We start from the raw sequence: 18,354 nt of genomic DNA on the forward strand, positions 1-18,354 counted from the left end.
GTTCACATTCACACGGTGAACCACTGAAAGTGAGATTTTAGATTTTTATTTCATTAATCCTGTTTTATTTCATTAATTTAAGCTGGTACATGGAGTACAATCTAGTGGAATAGTGCAGCAGAGGGACATTATTGGCCAAATAATTATTTGAAATGCTGCTTCACTGCATGCAAAAATGAAAATGATCGATACTCAATACTGACCACCGCGAAAACATGAAGATGCACAGTCTTAACTTAACTTAACTTAAAAAAAAAATACATTTCAGTGTACAACATCGAAACCTCAAGATCTCAGAGAGAATGAGAGACAAAATACAAGAATAGTACATGAGAACTCCTCCATGTCTGACATCTGTTGGCAGAAAATTATCATTACATCTCATCTAAACAACTGAAGCATAAGGGCTGTCAGTTTCCCTCCTCTCGTCTTTCCCTCTGTAGGTTTCCCTGTACAGGAAAAGCAGTAGTGATGACAGCAGCAGCACACAGCCTTGGGCAGAGAGGATGCTAAAGACTGAAAGCTGGGTCCTGGACCCTTTGGGAAAGAACCTAAGAGGTTTGAGCAAAGGGGTCTGGTGTAGTGGTGGTAATATCTGTGATCACTAGATGGGGCTATTGATCTTTTGTAACTCTTGCCATTTGTCTAAAGCTGCTGATGGCATCAGATTAAACTGATGCAGAGTGTTTTATTGACATTATTTTCATTGTATTTTGTTATTGATTGCTATTGTTAACTGGTATAGAATATTCAGTTTGATCGTTTATCAGAAAACATTAGGTGATTACTTTAGGAATCAAAATACAGTAAAACCAATCCATCAAACTACATATGTGCAATGTGCAAGCAAACCTCAAAAGATATCCTACAATTGGTCCCACATCCTGCATGTGAGTTCTTAGGGAAGAAAGATACAAGCTCCAGAGCAACCCAATCAATAAAAAACATTTAATCGGCTCAGTTGCAGCACTAAACACCAGGATGAGCTGAAACCAGTCGGCAGATGATGATGATGTTCTATACTGTCCTGTCCATGCTTTTGACATACTGTTCTGGCCTGTGCACACTGCTGCTTTTACCACGTGAAGAACTCTGAGCAATGCAATTTCCCCCACAATAGCCTAAAGTTTATTTACATGAAAGCCAAGATTACTCTCTAGGTGTACATTTAAAAGTCCAGCTCATGGTTATGGTTTGGGTACACTCCACCTAAGAGATGGCTGACTGAGGACCACAGCAGCTTCTTACAGAATCTCCTCCATGTGCTACTCAAGGACATTACTGGATTAATTTATTTCAGTGTTTTGCAAAAACTATGCACAACAAACAAACCATTCAACAGCAGATTGATGTATCCATCTTAAAATATTTTCAGACTTTTAGTTAATACTGTAGGTCAGCTTATCCTGGTCCATCCATGGTTGTCCAGCGTACAGGTAAACGCACAGGGCATTATTCATTACAACCACGGCACCTGTCACCCTCTGAAACAAAATACATAGGAAAAGCTGTTTATGAACCATCAAGGGTAAATCCACTGAAATTAAAAAAAGCATTAACCAGTAGATCAAAATCGACCGAAAAGTAAACTCCACAGTGAAGCTAATTTGATCAAAAGTTATCAGATATCTCGAGTAAGAGCAAATGCACTGCTGTAAAAAGCATTCAGAAAAAAAAGTTACATAACTCAAAAGCCATCACCACTGACACATGGCACTGTGCTTTATGAATAGAGTCATATGAATTATAAATATATGCAGATCAGCAGTTTAAAATGCCTCTTATTTACTAATATTAATGCAGGAATCCTACTGGTCAGCCCTGAACAGGCCGCATTCATTTGAATGTAGTCAGCCGGAGGTCAGCTGCTAATCCTTCCATGACATGTACAAATGTAGCTCACAGGAAAGTGACTCTGGGGCTAAATATAAATATAAGACCTACGTGAAACTTGCCAGCACGTTGAACTGTATGTCTGAAAGGGGTTTGAGGCTAGGCCTAACCCAGGCTGCTCTCCTCTCTTGCCAACAAGTGCATTTAAATCACCAGTGTGCAGTAACCCTGAATGATGAGGATGAGGATGAGGATGATGATGATGATGATAAGTACTGCATAAACTTTAACGTGAATTAATATCAGTATAAGATGGTCTAATGGTCTTAATGCATAGAAATATAATTTATGACTAGCTAGATGGCTAATGTAGCCTAGCGTTAGCCTGCTAGCTTAAAAACCGTTAGCTTACATTAGCCGAGGGACAGCGAGTCGCTAACACTGTTACGCTGTTTATGTTTTACCTGCCTTTGGTCAGATTTGTTTCCAACCAAATATTACTTTCTGTAAAAGTATGAAGCTTTCACTGTCGCAATGCAAGGCCAATTCATTACAAAATCATGTCTGAGTATTTGATATGGAGATATGGAGAGTAGAGGTGTCCTGAAAATATTTGGTTTGTCCTCTGTCTTGTCCTTTAATACTGAATATCTGTCGATATCAAGTCAGATACTATATTTATTTTCATTATATCTGTGCTGACCTTTTTTTTTTTGGGCATAATACAGCTCCACAATGTACACTTAGCCTACAGTAAGAATACATTAAATTTAATGAAGCAGTTAATGGCTGACAGCTACAGTAAGAAGCTCTACTTAAAGTATATTAAAGATGAGCTGCTTTCTCCTGCCTTCCTACAATATTTTGTATAGTGTCTGACAGTATTTTGCAGTATGGTACTTTGGCAGGCAGTTTGGACAAGATTTGAACTTACAATGCCGTGTGTTTTTTGTGTCTTTATGGCGCACAGTGGGGGTATTTTTGACAGTTGATGTACTGCAGCAAACAATGGATTGGGGTTGATAAAGAGACTCTCAGGGGACCAGTACAATGTGCAAGGCTGTTGGCAGGGGCAGCCGAAGGGGCTCCTTATAGCCGTGCTAGTTACACACTACATGTTGTACAGCTGCTAGTCACTCTTTAGTGTTGAACAGCACCTAAAGCTATTAGTTTAACAAAAGATAGCTAATTGTAATTAAAGTACACATGGTTTGTGCTGATGGAGGTTAAGATATCTTTGCAGAATCCATAAAACTGTACTTTCAAAGATGAGTGCATTTATGTTTTTGTTCTATGAGTTGCTTCCCACAGAGCGTGACACTGATATTGTCACCTTTGGTTAATACAGGTGCAGTATCAGAAGGAAAGTGATGCAGAGACAGCGCAGGCCAAAGCAGGGACAGACTGTGGAAGAGGTGAGTATTTAGACTGAACTCTAACGTTATCTAACATGGCAAATGCATGTGAGATGGTTGGCAAAAACAGACACCAGATTTTCCAATGGAGAAAGCACACCTAGAGAAAAAAAGAGAGGTGATGATGTAGCCTAAACTGTATTGTCACCACACAGACCATGCCATGGGCATTAATGGGGGCTATTGTGGAGTTATTTTGCTCAATTGAATTGCCAATTAAATGGAAGCTTTTCAGGCAATTGCAGTTGCTGCTGCTAGAGACAGGGACCTGGAAACTAACATAAAGGCTAGGCTGCTGGAAGTGAGAGGTTTGACGCTGAGATACTAAACAGGGTGACCAGACGTTCGGTTGAAATTGTAACTGTCCATACTGTAGAGCATTTCTCTCCTGTCAGGGATGTTTTTTTTCCCTAGCTGAAAGTAATTCATGAACTTCAAATCATCCTGATGAAATGTATCACCAAGGCAGAATTACAGGTTGTAATGGACAAGATAATGTAGATCACCGTTCTGACTGGAAAATGGAGAACTGTCTGTGGTTTATGTTGAAAGATATCATGTGGAGACTGCAGCAGCTGTGATTGGTCAACACGCATGTCGCTCACCGTGATTCTCGCTATCCTATTGAAGTGAATGAAAGCATGTAAGGGCAATCGCTTTTGCTGAATGATTGCAGTACAATTCCCTTGTTGTTGCATATCACAAAGTGAATGGAAGCATGTAAACGCAGTTACTTTGAGGTATATGTTTCCAGCACAGTACAGCCTGATAATGCAAGACATATCCATCCAGTGGTGTAGTGGTGCAATCAACGGGTATATATAAAATATATATATGTATACTATAACAGCACCAGTGGAAGTATAATTTCAGTGTCACAGTCTATACTCCTCCCAAACATACCTACATCCCCTGTCCCCTGTGGTAATGACTGCTAATGTTACACTGTCTCAGCTCTGCCAAAGAATGATGTGTGTAGGTGAGAGAGCAGCATGAACAAGATCTTATGAAGACAGAAAAGCTTTTCTCTGGCTTGTAGTCCATGTTTCCGCTACTTTATGGACAGTTGTTTGCAGGTTACTGTAGTTCTTATAACTTCACTGAAACACAAACTTATTCTTCTTCTGCGCTTTTCGGCACTTACCTTACAACTGTGGGTGCATTACCGCCACCCTCTGGAGGGGAGTAGAGCTGAACCTGATTTACCTGTAGCTCATAAAACACCAGGCCGGGGTACTATTAGCAGACAGAGACTCATATGGTATTTAGCCAAGTAACCATTTATTACAATCAGTGATATTACATTGTATGAAGACAAAATGGTACACAATTAGGAGTTAGTGTATTTAAAAACATTGAACAATATTAATATTTATATAGAAACTGTCAGCAAAACATGGACAACATTTTATTGTTTGTGATAACAATGTGTGAAAAAAGATAAATATCAATCCATGAAATATGAAAAGCAAAGAAATTAAGTCTCTTAAGTCTCAACCAAGTTTGTATTGTTATATTCCTCCACAGGTGTTTACACGCTATTCAGCAGTCAATGGCAGTAACGTTTCTCTCTCGCTTACCTGTTCTCTATTGCTTGATGTGTCTTGGATTTAGATGTTCCTCTGCTTCCTTTAATGATAATGGTACACATGACGTTTATTTGCTGGGTTGGGGACGAGACTCCTTGGATTGCCTAGTGACAAGCAACATCGTGGCAAACTTATTGATATGCATGTTAACGTTACACTACACTCATACGTAGTGGGAGTAGTGGGAGGAATATCTTGCTTCTGTTGGTGTCCAGCATGATGACGGAGACTCTGGGAAAATGTGATTTTGTTTATTTGCTTACGTCATAGGTAGTTTAAATGAAGAAATCTGTAACAGGCAGTTCAAAACAGTGCATGTCAAACTGGTCATGTGGATAGCTAATTGTAGGAGGGGCATTACGGTCACACTCAGGGCCATCCACCGCATGGCCGCAGTGTAATTCCTGCCCTGTACTGACCACTGCTGAAGCTTCTGTGTCAACTTAAAGTTACACTGGAGGGACAGATACATCATATGCTGCCAAATTATTATTATATTATTATGGAAGAAAAGGGCAAACAAATGTCAAGTTTCTTGTTATAACTGCAGTTACCAAGCTTTTGTTGTGGCGGCTCGTAAGATGTCCACTGCCAAAATACACATAAAGGGAACCATTCCCAAGTTTGTCATCTTAGTTATTTATTCATTACTACTAGAGCTGAGATGTACAACAGCATTGTAGCATTTCTCTACACAGGAACATATGTTGTACGAACAGCGGTATGGCTATCCTGTGCAGTGTGTTGTAAAATCGAACGTTAATGGAGATTTCAGTATAAAGTGCTGCTAAATGGAAAAATGACAAGCATAATAAACAGCACAACTTCCGGTTCTGTGAGCTGATATTAGAGGATGGAAATAATACTTTATTTAATAAGAAATAATAGAGTTGGGAGTGAAAACTGTGAGATTCTTGGTTTTTATGAGCAGAACTGTGCATTTTCATGAAGTGTGCTCACATCTTTGGTGTTGACCTGTCAGTTGATATTTTCCCCTGCAGAATACAACCGCTTTGATTAAATTTGATTTAACTTGTTTAAATAAGCTTTCAGTTGGGTTGTGGCTTGAAGAATTATTTGTGACGGACACAGCACATTTGCTATGTTCAGTGGTTATAGTCTTGCCTTTTATGAACTACAGTATACATTGTACCGTGAGGATTATTTTAAGTCACATTTAATACAGCACTAAGCTACAAGCAAGACTGGTTAAACATGAAGTTAATAGCAGTCATGCATATTCTAGTGCTTCTCTTCACATATGCATACCCATTCAGCCAGAAACCACAAATGACCTCCGGTTGACTCCTTTAACTAGACAGCACAATTGACTCTAGTGAATCTGATTTTGTGTTTTAGGATATATACCAGTATCTTAATTAAAAGAATCATTGAATAGTCATTGATCTCATGTGCATATGATTCGCCTTTTTAACCACGTTTGCTCAGAAGTTGCTGTTCATCTGCCAGTGCATTAAGTTAAAGGGAACCTGACTGTTGACTTCATCGTCTCATGAAGTCAACCTTAGCACTTGAAAAAGCAGAACGATAGTAAAGTTAATGCTGCCTTAGAGTGAATCATCATATCATTTACATTGCATTCAGATTCAGGGTGTAACGCTGAACGATGATCAACAGAGCGGCATAATGTGGCATATTTCAGGGCCACTGAGCAGCTCGTCCAACTGACAGAGAGAGAGAGAGTGAGAAAGAGACTGTGTGGTGAGAGAGAGAGAGAGAGAGGGAGGGAGGAAATGGAGGGGAGGGGGAGTGGGGATAAAACCGTGTACACTGCATGCCCATGTTGCCTGAAGAACAACAGAAAGGGCTTTGCTTTAAATGATTCAGAGCAAAGATTAAATATTTATTGAGGTGAAAGATTCATGTATGCCACATCTATGAACTCATTGCTATATGGCCACATTATGTCCAGTATCTTGTGTAAAATATTAAAAAATATATGATATGCATTTGATACAGCTTTTTAAATGCAACGTGTTCATGTTTTAATTGCAGTTTTGATTGATCAGCTCAGCTACACATCAGTAAAAGGCTTCAGTGGGGAAATATTTACATATTTCTCCTCTTTCTACTCAAACTTCTTTCTCTAGCAAGTTCTGGGAGCTGAAGTTCTCATCAGAATGAGACTATTTACATGAAGTCTTATGTATGTTATTAAAGTGGATAAGTGTGCTATTGAAGGCAAGTGAATTTAAAAATCTACAAATGTACAACAATCTTTCATGTCATCATTAGCACATACCAGTAATTCTTTTCACTGTTATTGAAGTGTTGACACAAGCCTGATTACACCCTATATTGCCGCCCACAGTGAGAAACATTTGATTATTTGTCTTGCAAAAACTAGAGCATAACATTTTTGTTTTCATCTGCTGGGTGGACGTTGAAATGAACCACAGGTGACTGAAGGTTCGTCTCGGAAATCCGCGGGGGTCCCGCAGCAGTTGGTGTGCGGAAACCAAATTAAATCCTTATGGCTCAGGGTCATGGCAACAGTTCAGATGTTTATTGATTAAATGTCAAATGCCCAGGTGAAGGTGATTCACAACTCAGAGGGGCCTAATTCAACAATCCATCATCAGTAGAAGAACATTCAAACCAACACATCATCACTGTTTAGATCACGTGTTTAACCAATACAACTCCACACTGTAAAAGTATAGCTGGGACACCAGTGATGCTGCCTTTAAGTTGTTTTTAAAGGCGTGTAAATGCTTGATATTGGGTCACATGAATGTACAGCTGAGCTTTAGATAAAGATGATGACAAATGTGCCTGATGTGTGTTTAATGAGGATACAACGCCACATTTTCTGGAACATATTGAAACAACTTGGCTTTTAGATTGAAGTACCATGTACATTTCTTTTACTCGCTCACATACAAAGATTTGCTGCTTTTCTCCTTTTATATAATTTTAAACAGAATTTTATGGGTTTTGAAGTCCTTGTTGGACAAAATAAGCAACTGGAAGAAATCACCATTGGATCTGGGAGCTTGCAGTGGATATTTTTCAATATTTTCTTAGTGACTGAATTGAAGAAACATTAGCAGATGACTTGATAATGAAAGTTCTTCGGTGCAGCTGTATTCTCAACTGAGTATAAGAGAGAATGACGGCAGAAATTTGAGACTGTGTTGTTATAATACTATTCACCTTGTAATTGAATATTAAACAACAAAATATAAGCTAAACTACACTTCAGTGAGAACTGCAATTGAGAACAAACATCCTTATATATCATATTGGTGTGTTAATGATGGTGCATTTCAAGCTGCTATGGGTACAACTACAAGCAAGCGAGGCCTTCAGCCAGGGGACTGGGGGAGCGATTTGCTGATAGGTGCAGTGCAACTGTAGTGGGGTATATTAATTTGGATTCCAAACCCTAAGGGTGACCCCTCACATGAGACACAGCTCTGGCAGTCCTGGTCTTCTTGCAGGCCATGAGCGTACAGTGACACATAACCTTGCCCTGTCACCACCCTCACCAGTGTGTCAGCTAACATTACTGTGATTGACGTTGAGCCAGCACTCCAGCCCTATGAGATCTGAGGCTCTGTATAACCTCGCCCTAACTGTGTACCAGGGCTAGGACATTTGGAGCATGGTACTGGATCATGATGCCATCTGTGTTTTGTAGCCTGTACCTCTGTTAAACAAGGGCACAAGCCTTTGTGACCTTGTTTAAATTGGAGCTTTTGTCATGGTGTTACTTCAGACAAAATCCTAATGTTTTTGTGAAGTATCACTCTTTTACAGACAGACACTGTAACTAAAGTACTTTTAGAGAAAGGTAACATAGTACCGTGACTGAAAGGAGGAATGTATATATTCTCAAATTGACCATAATCAGCTACAGCGTCCTGTAAGTGACACAAACAATGACAGTAAACTTTTTCTATAGAGATTAGTAAACATTTTGAGAGGTAGAGATTTCATCAACAGATAAGTCACAGTGATGGCATTGATTTATCACTTGATCAGGATTTTTTCTATTGAAGCCAGAATTGAACGTCAGCTTCAGGGTTACGACTAACAAAGTTTTGACAAATGTCAGTCAGCGTTTTACTGTGTGCTGAACTATAGACTGGCTTGAGGTACACACAAAAGGCTGCTTACCTGTGAAAGGCTCAAAATGACTACTAGATGTACTCCATGCACGTCATTATTGCGCTAGCTGTGAAATACTAGCATGCTGCAGTTTTACAAATACAGTGACTAGGCAAGCATTGCTCTGCAAGCCTCTAATTTACTATCCCTGGCCTACAAGTGACTTGATCAGTCACTGGTTTTGACATCAATATAGCGCCACCAGGCTCCCTCTGTCTTGCTGACACCATTCTCAACAAGATCACCATGCACCTTGGCATAGACGCACGAGTCTAGCAGCGGTAGGTTAGCTGCCTACCTAACCCACTTTCATATCCAGCAGCTTAATGCAATAGTGAAACTGCTCAGCAAGGTCTCATCATAGTGGAAAAGGAAAATATGCAGCTATATAATAAGCCAGAAGAAATTCTCTAACATCTCATGTTATAAAAAGAAAATGTGGCTAGGTGCAAAAGAAATGTTTCTGTAGGTAGACTGTTAATTGTAATACTTTAATTCAATAATTCAAGTAAGGTTTTTACTACTCTTGCATACACCTACCCTCAAGGAAACATTGAGTGGAAAGCCTTTATGCAGTGGACTATGTTGGGAAAACACTTAACTTCTGAAAAGGGGCCATCTTGCAACGCATAGTATCCTCAGTGTGAGTTCAAACTGCAGGAACGATTGTTGCTACCTTTACTATGTTGTTTGAATGTCAGCTTCGTTGTGACTGTGGGATTTTAATAATATATGACAGTTGTGTTCAAGAGATCCACTATGGTTTTATGCCTTAGTTGAACTGCGACGTGACCTCAACTTTCCTGCCATTAAATCATCACTGACGATGAGGAGAATGAGATGCACTGAAATATTGATTATTGTATAGAAGACTGTGCTCTTTATGCCATCATAGATCTGATGGATACTCCCGAGAGAATAAGCAACAGCAGTAATATGAAAGATAGAAGAATAGAAAAACCTGTTCAGTGTGTGTTGTCCATTCAGATAAATGAATTCTGTAGATACTGTTTTTGAATATACAGCAAAAAATAATAATTGTATTTCTGATTTACTCACTCATCATAAACATCTTTGAAGAATAGACCAACACATAGGTTAAAACTATTCTTTTTATAAATTACATGAAATGCCTTATTTTGACCACTATCAAAATAATGTGTGTATGCTATGCTACATACACAATGTTATGTTACAGAAACCTTAACTGACTAAAATGTTTTCTTCTTCCTGTTATTGGCATCCATGTATTTCTGTGGTTTACATTTGAGGCAGCAGCCTGTTGGTCATCAATGCAAATACTCGGAGCAGTAATGTCTGCCCTCCACACAGCGCAGCATGCCACTGCAAACTAGTTACTAATTCAACAGGGCTTTGATGGTAAGGTTACTATAGGTGGTAAATGCTCACGTTTGTAGCCTACACAAGTCAAAGGCAACAACTGAATTGGCTTTGAATCTCAGTGTATCGTTATAAATGTTTTTAGTAGTTTAGTTTCATCACTGACCATGTGTCCAGATGCATTATAGAGTACATTTCTCTTTTCTTACTGTATTCTAGAAAACTGAACACTATGAGGAACTTAGAGCACTTTTATCTCATTTGAGAAGATAAAACCTACTGTTCATGGTTGTGCGGTGTAGGGATGGGAATCGAGAACCTGTTCTGGTTAAGGACCATTGTAATCGAATGTTTCTGAGCCTATCAATTCCTCTTTTTGCTGCCAGCAGGTTTTTCTGACAGCCGAGCATTGTAAAATAGTGACGTCAAACTCATGTGTCTATGCTTCTGGAAACTTCCAAAAAGAAGGAGTCATGGCAGCGAGAAAGAAACGGCCCATACCGTGGCTTCATTTCACGGAGAAAGATGACAACATTCCTAATGTCTGTGAAATGATAATTTCAAGTAAGGGTGGAAACAGCACCTGTCTGTGCGACATGGGCTTACATTCCATGACTGCCATGTATTTTAAACTTACATGTGTGCCCCTGCTTCCCAGCCGAGCAGCACGTACGCTATGGAGGGTAAATATCCGTTGTTGTAATAGCATTAGCGTCATGCAGGCAGGCTTAGCAGATTTTTTTTTTTTCCTCCACCGCATCTGAGGGGATGTTCTCCACAGCTGGAGATACCATTAGCCCAGAGAGATCTAGGATCCTCCTGGAGAAAGGAGACATGCTTATTTTTCTGCAGAAGAATTGTTGATTTTTATATACCAGTTTTATATTTGGTTCAAGCTTATTCCCTTTTGAAAGGGAGTATTGTAATGTATTCAAATATTACTAGGCATACATCCCTATTTTTCTAAAGAAGAACTGTTAATTTTCTGTCAGTTCTTTATTTGTTTTCACAGATAAATCATGTGGACTCAGAGATGATAAAACAGTGCGTTGATGCTGAAAACCTATGTGGGCCTACTTTTTTTCCACAAAGAAAATTGATCAAGAATCAATATGGAAATCGATTAGGAATTGGACCGATATGCAGAATCGATAATGACACTGGTAACAATAAAATCTCATCAATTTCCATCCCATGGAGTAAAAGTTAAATGGATGCGTAACATTGTCACATTGGTGTTTTTGATGAGGAAATCCTGCTTAATGCAAGCTGGCAGTGGCCTCTGAATGAACCACAGTAAAAGATGCACAGAAAAGATGACATGGGGGAGGGGTCCTATAGAGATACATACACGACTGTAATCGCTGTAATCCAGACATACCGAAGTTATATACTAATATAGCTTGAGATTAAATAAAATTCCTCGTGATCTACAGAGATAACAGTGGACTCAAATATTTGAAGGACTGAAAGACAAAAAATGATTTTCAGTGAGAGGACAAAGGATCACTGATGTTACCATGTACTGTTAACATATCTGCCAGTTGTATTATGAACAAAACACAGTGGCACTCATCTTTCTTTTGAAAAGGTATTGTATACAATTCAATAAAGAGCACTACTGTATTAACCTTCTGTAGAGAATGCCATGACCTACCGATGAAGTACATTTTCTCTCCATTTGGTGGTCATGCACAGGGGAAGAGAACAATTAGGCCAAAAAAGGAAATGGTCAACATCAGGAAACAATGCTCCTGTATCCAACTGTGCTATTCCTTTGCCACTTTTTCAAGAAGACAATAAAAGAAGACAGGCAAAACTGAGAGTCAAATCGAAGGTTAATTGGAGCCAGGAAAATGTCAACCAATTTTACCAATCACCCACAAGGGATATGCAGGGCCTGGTGAAAAAGATGTTGGAATATCTGTGCAGTTTATTAGCTTTCTATTCATAATGGCCTCCTGAAGAGAGTGATGATGACATCTTTTCAGCACTCTGTTCCCCCTCAAAGCATTTGTGTGTGCACAAAAGCGAGTGTGTGTATTTGAGTATGTGTGTATATGTATAGATGTGTTATATGCTTCCTGTCAAAGTCAGGATTGTTATTGAAGATGCAAGCTCCCTGAGAGCCGACAGGTGTTGGCACCAAATCTTTGGCACCTCTGTGGTCATGACATATCCATCCCCTCCAGTTAGTTTTACCGTAACACATGGTGGTTTGAGAACAACAACCTCTCTGCTGAGGAATATAAACGGCGTTTTGAGCCCGATATGCCGTGTGCTATAAATATGACAAATATAATGGTGACAATAAAATGCACTGTGCTGTGCTTCTCAGGTCTTTAAAGCTGCTTTTGAAAATCTTTCATCTCTGCAGTTACGTGTGAATTCAGCTGCTTGTGCGTGTATTTTTGGAGGATTGTTACAGCAACCTTCACTGAAATTGAAATCTCAAGGAAGAAATTGACAAGAAACATAAAAAGCTATAAGGGGAAGGAAATTGGCTATTTTACGGTTAATCTGAGCCAAAATATCACATCGGTAGTTTATAGTGGAAATTGGCTGGCCCTCAGTTGAAGAATGAAAAGAATTGACATACACACAAACAGTTGTTATGTTTAAATTGTTGGCTTTAAATTGTCAGTAATCTGGATCAGTCTGATTCAGAGTGTAATGCAGAACTGTTGTCCCCTAAAATTTTTATTAAATTCTTCTTCACATTAGTAGGTTAATTTGGAATAGGTATATGAGGGGGAAAAACAAAACAGAAATCATTGAAAAAGAAAATTAACAACCCTTTGCATTTACAACTGATATTGACAGTTTCCATCACACTGCTGTTAATTAAATTAGTTCATGCAAGTACATGTTTACTGCAATCTTATTAGTACTTGGAGTAACCCATGCTATCACTAACATTAAGTCATGCTGTCACACCCTTTAGTGTTTTGTGTGCCTTTGACAAAGTGCAGCTTAGCCTTGATCTTCCTCACAGGACTACAGAGACTAATGATAATAAAAAGGATCACTCTTGGTATAAGAAAAGGTGCTGTAGTCCAGTCTTAATTGGTGAGTTCCCTTGCTAAGTTGATCTAGTCTTGAGGCTGCCAGTTAGTGAACTGGTCAATTAATCTTTCCTCTCTCATAATGAGGTGGGGGATTTCAGAAGGCTAGTCCTTCACACAAAGACAGACAATGTGCCCAAAGGATCTTCTGTCCCTGCACCAAGTGACCTGACAATTAAAAAATGTACCTCCCTACTTCCCCCTCCTCACCAGGTGGCAAATTGGTCTGACCTAGCCTCATATCAAAAGGACTAACCATGACTTCAAATCAACTTCACAGGCCCATAAAGGGGGAGAGGACAGTATCCACCATGAAATAAGATTGTTGTATTAAGACTTTTGGCCCCACATCATTCTGCCACCCTCATTTTGAGGTAAATGAAAAGAGACTGGTTGGATCCTCCCTGCTGTGTGTCACAAAGGTCTACCCTCTCGGAGGAAAAAAAGATGTGTTGTGGCTTGACATTAATTTGATGATGCAGATATGACAGTGGAACAAGCTAAATGTTTAGGGTTAAATGTGCTTGACCTTGCATTGTAGCAGGCTTTAAATCTATTTAGCAAGACAGGCTCGAAAGCAAGAAAGATGATTATAGAGGAGCCATTCACAATCAAAGGCAGAATAGAAACCAGTGATAAAAATCCTTCACCTTTTACACACCTTTTTAATATCTATGCTTTGGATATGTATTTTATCTATGCTTAAGGAAAACTCTTAAACTCAGTAAGGTATTGAGCTGGTTTTCATCAATTCCATGATAATTGATAATCATACTGTCCTTTGTATCAGAGATATAATAGTACCTACATGTATTCATCCCAAACCATTTGGTACGTGACACTTCTTGGCTATGCTACAAGAACCAAAGAATTCCTGTCAAAATACTTAATTATAATCCAACTACTCCGACATGTGGAACAATAATTCAAGAGCTCTACTAAGGCTTGCAACATTTTCGCGTTGCACCACTCAGTTTGAGCATGCTCATGGATATGCTAGCCGTCAGCTTAACCAAGGCAGGCTATACCAAGGTGAACCAAGTTACCTTGTGCTGTCGATGCTATCGGAATGACAAAAGAAACACTCACATCTGACAGAGTGCATCACTTACATTCAAATGTATGTGCCAAAACTATATCGGCGCCCCCCCCGCCTCTCGACGATGGTTGGCTTTTTACTCTACCTTTTGAGTGAAGCTGTTCGAAACAACTACAAACGCATTTGATTTGTGCCGTGGTCCAACAGTGTGCAGTCAGAACTAGTTCTGAGACGGAACCATTTTATAAAGAAATTATGAAAATAGAAGTAGTGGTTTGAACTCTGTGACTGATGGCGTTGTGTTAGAGCAGCGTGTGGCTATTGTAGGTACTAAAAGTGGAGCTAGTTTTAACTACTTTATATACAGTTAGACCATAAACCAGCATAAAAGAGCTGTCAGCAGGTGTCTTGACTCCTTACAAGAAAGACAAAGGAGGTTTTTCCTTTTGCTATGAGACTTCCTTGTTTGCAGCTGCATTACCGCATTACATTACTTTTGCGAAAAAATATATAAATAGAAAAATATTTGATAAATGTAATTCATAGTTAATGGGTTAAAAAAATGTACAGCCCCCATAATCTGTCATCTTAAAGTAAACAAGCGTAGCATCACCACCAAAATATAAGTCAAAGTTATTAATATTTGCTAATGTCTTTTAAAGCTTTTTATATCAGTAACTTATAAACTCAGCAGGAAAACAGGCCTTTATTTGACATATTTTGAACATACAAAGATACCAGTTTTGCTCTGCTGAATTATAAAGACATATGTTCTGAGCCTTTGTGAGTACAGTCTCATGGTTACAGCTCAGTGGCTAACCATTACCGTTACCGATGACATTGTTTAAGTTCACTGTTGAGTGTCAGTTGCTACAATCCTCATTGATCCATGACTTCATCAGGTGCTGCCATGCAGAACGGTGGTACAAACCAGGAATTAGTCCACTCATTGCCTCAACCTGGTTGTTTGACCCCTGACATTTTGACATTGTCTGCTAGAATTTGAACGCCACAGAATTTGACAGAAATACCTGCTTATATGTCTCATTTTTTAGTAGAAGAAAAACATCTTACATGTATACATTTCAAGGAGGATTTGCTTTACTTATAGTTCACAACTGAATGTTTTATTAGTAATATATTGTTTTATATAAGTAAATACAGTAGTACCTTCATGGTCTTAATGGGTACATTAAAGTTAATTGATGCAGTCTTCACATCATTGAATATTATTAGTGATTTTGGTCCCTAAATGTCTTTCAAGATCCACACAAAATAAAAATAAGCACACTAGATTGTGACATACACATGTCCTCTCAGAATACTTATTTTTTTCACTCTCTTAGAGGACTCAACAAGGGGCCTGTCATATCCATTTTTGTCTGGTGGACTACTTTCTTAACAGCTCGCCACCAGCTCCCTGTTTGGATCCATGTGTGGAAGTGGATTCCTGTCTGTGCTGCTTTTATACATTGCTTGGAAACCCACTGCACTTACACTTTGTTTGCAGTGACGGTGTTTAAATTTGATCACTTCAAGATGTGATTGATGGACAAACATCAATGTGAGATTGCACCTGCTGTACTATAGTATCTGTTAATATACTGTATACCTTTACAACCTTTTCTCAGTAACAAAGAAAACTCGTTTTGTACATGCCGTGCTATTCAAAGTGACGCTACCGTACTTGTTGTATAACTTATATACAAGAATATTTAGCAGTGACAATATTGAGCTAAAATTAGCTAACATTAGCCACCACAAGCTATACCAGAACAACTATGGCTGAAGCAGCAGAACCCCTGAGAGTACTGAAGTGAGTTGGTAAGTTTTATTGTCTACGAATGCTTTTTATTTGGAAGAGGAGCAATGAGTTATTTCTTCTCTCAAAAGTTACATAGTCTTGCTTTAGTGTCCCAGGATCTGTATCAAGATCGTTTATGTTACGTTATCAGTGTATACCATTGTTAGATCTTTTCAAATCCCCAAATATTGATATCAGTAATGGCCTCAAAAATCCAGTGTCAGTTGGACTATTACTCCGTCTTGCACTATTAGGCAGTGACATGCAAGGAGGGATGTATGGCAGAGTCTGTTTCTCAACCAGTAGGTGGTAGTCATATTACATCAGTGATGTGTATTCATTCAAAGGTGATTTTAGGAGGGAACCCATCCCATCTTACTCTGCATCTGCTCTCTAGTTGATGTCTGCATCTGCATGTGGAGATAAAATACATCAAGTAACTGACAAAGTAGACATGCTGCTGTGTGTTACTTCTTTGCTGATCTTCGATATGCTAAAGATACAAATGCAGTAACAGTTTTGTGTTACCTGGTGTATTAACTCATTAAAAATGTAACTTACAAATACAAGTATACAGAAATATAGAGAAGCACATACAACATTTGACTTATAGCGTGAAAATGTTAATAGGAATCCTGCACTTTTCAGAAAAAAAACACATAGAAAGAAAAAGAAAGAAAAAGCTGAGTTTTTTTCCTTTAGATGCTGTATAGTCCACAACATATATTTTGAACAGAATATGTCTAAACATGAACTTAACCTTACCCATTTTCAATTTATGGCGACTGAATTGTTCAAATAGTAAAACCCCTGTGAGGGATGATTTAATAGTGAGAGTACCCTAAGTACAGGTCAAGATCAGAGTCAAGTTTTTTTGGCTCTGTCTTGTGGAGTACAGACTCTACCGAGAGTAATTATTTGTGGAGGGTTTAGGGCCCTGGGGGTGACGGAGTGGGCGGGAGGGGCAGAGGGTGCGCTGAAACGGAAAGCACGCCAGTCCCACTCACGGTTGATGCTCAGTGAATCTGAAAGGTCATGTCATGTTTTCTGGCAATTGACTCGATTGGTTTGGATTCTGCAACATAAGGCCGGGACAGTGGTGTGTGTGTGTGTGTGTGTGTTCCTGCACATTTGCTGGGAAATGTGCCCCTGGGTTATTTTTTGCATTGACCTTATTACCCTGCACAGTGACGAGCTTGCCACATAACTTGCTCCCTCTGACTTTTTAACACACAAACACATGTAGATGCAGATACTTTACTCATTAATTGTTAACATCCATAAAAACCTTTTAGATATTTATGAAATATATTGACTGCATTCGCATTAATCCAATGCTTCTGTAATGCAAAACATATAGATAATCACCAACAATTTAATGCTATATTAACCATGATGAGACATTTTCATTAAATGCTCAAGTAACTATTTTATTAAATGTGTGTATATCATTGTAGAATATCTCCGTAAGAAAAGAGAGAGAAGCTGGTTTGTGTGCTTGTGTGTGTGTGTGTGTTGCAGTCTCCATTTCCCTAAGTGAACTGAGACAAAGACAGCATTAGCACATTTAATTAAGGTTGATCACAATCATCAAACACAGACAGCTTACAACCAGAAGCTAGCTCACACATATTGTACATTCTATGCTGCAGTCTTTTAAGGATGTATCCACCGATATGGCTTCTGCCTTGCAGCCATTCTCTGTAAGTAATTTACCAGAACAATGTAATCTTAACCTCTCCCCTTTACTCATCATCTGGGAGGCTCAACCACCCAGCTATAAATAAAGAAACACCGTCAGCATCAGACGGATTTCTATATATGGTGTGAAATGGACCAGTCGCTTTAAAAGCTTTATAGCAGAATTCGATTGGAAATGTCAGTTTCTGTATTTAGCGATGCTCATTAGGATCTTCAACCTATATATTCATTGTATTATTTATATTATTGACACAAGCATGTAAATAGTTTGTGTCTTATTAGAATATGTCCCATAGAAACCACCAAAAAAGGAATGAGTCCGTCCTCTAGGCGATAGCACACTACATGCAGTCTTACCAGCAAATCCTTTGCCAGCCTTCACTCTGCCATGCCTACGCGGTTGACTCCTGCACTCCAGCGGATCGGTGGCAGA

This window comes from Pempheris klunzingeri, chromosome 5, assembly GCF_042242105.1.
Source record: "Pempheris klunzingeri isolate RE-2024b chromosome 5, fPemKlu1.hap1, whole genome shotgun sequence".
Classification (NCBI taxonomy): Eukaryota; Metazoa; Chordata; class Actinopteri; order Acropomatiformes; family Pempheridae; genus Pempheris; species Pempheris klunzingeri.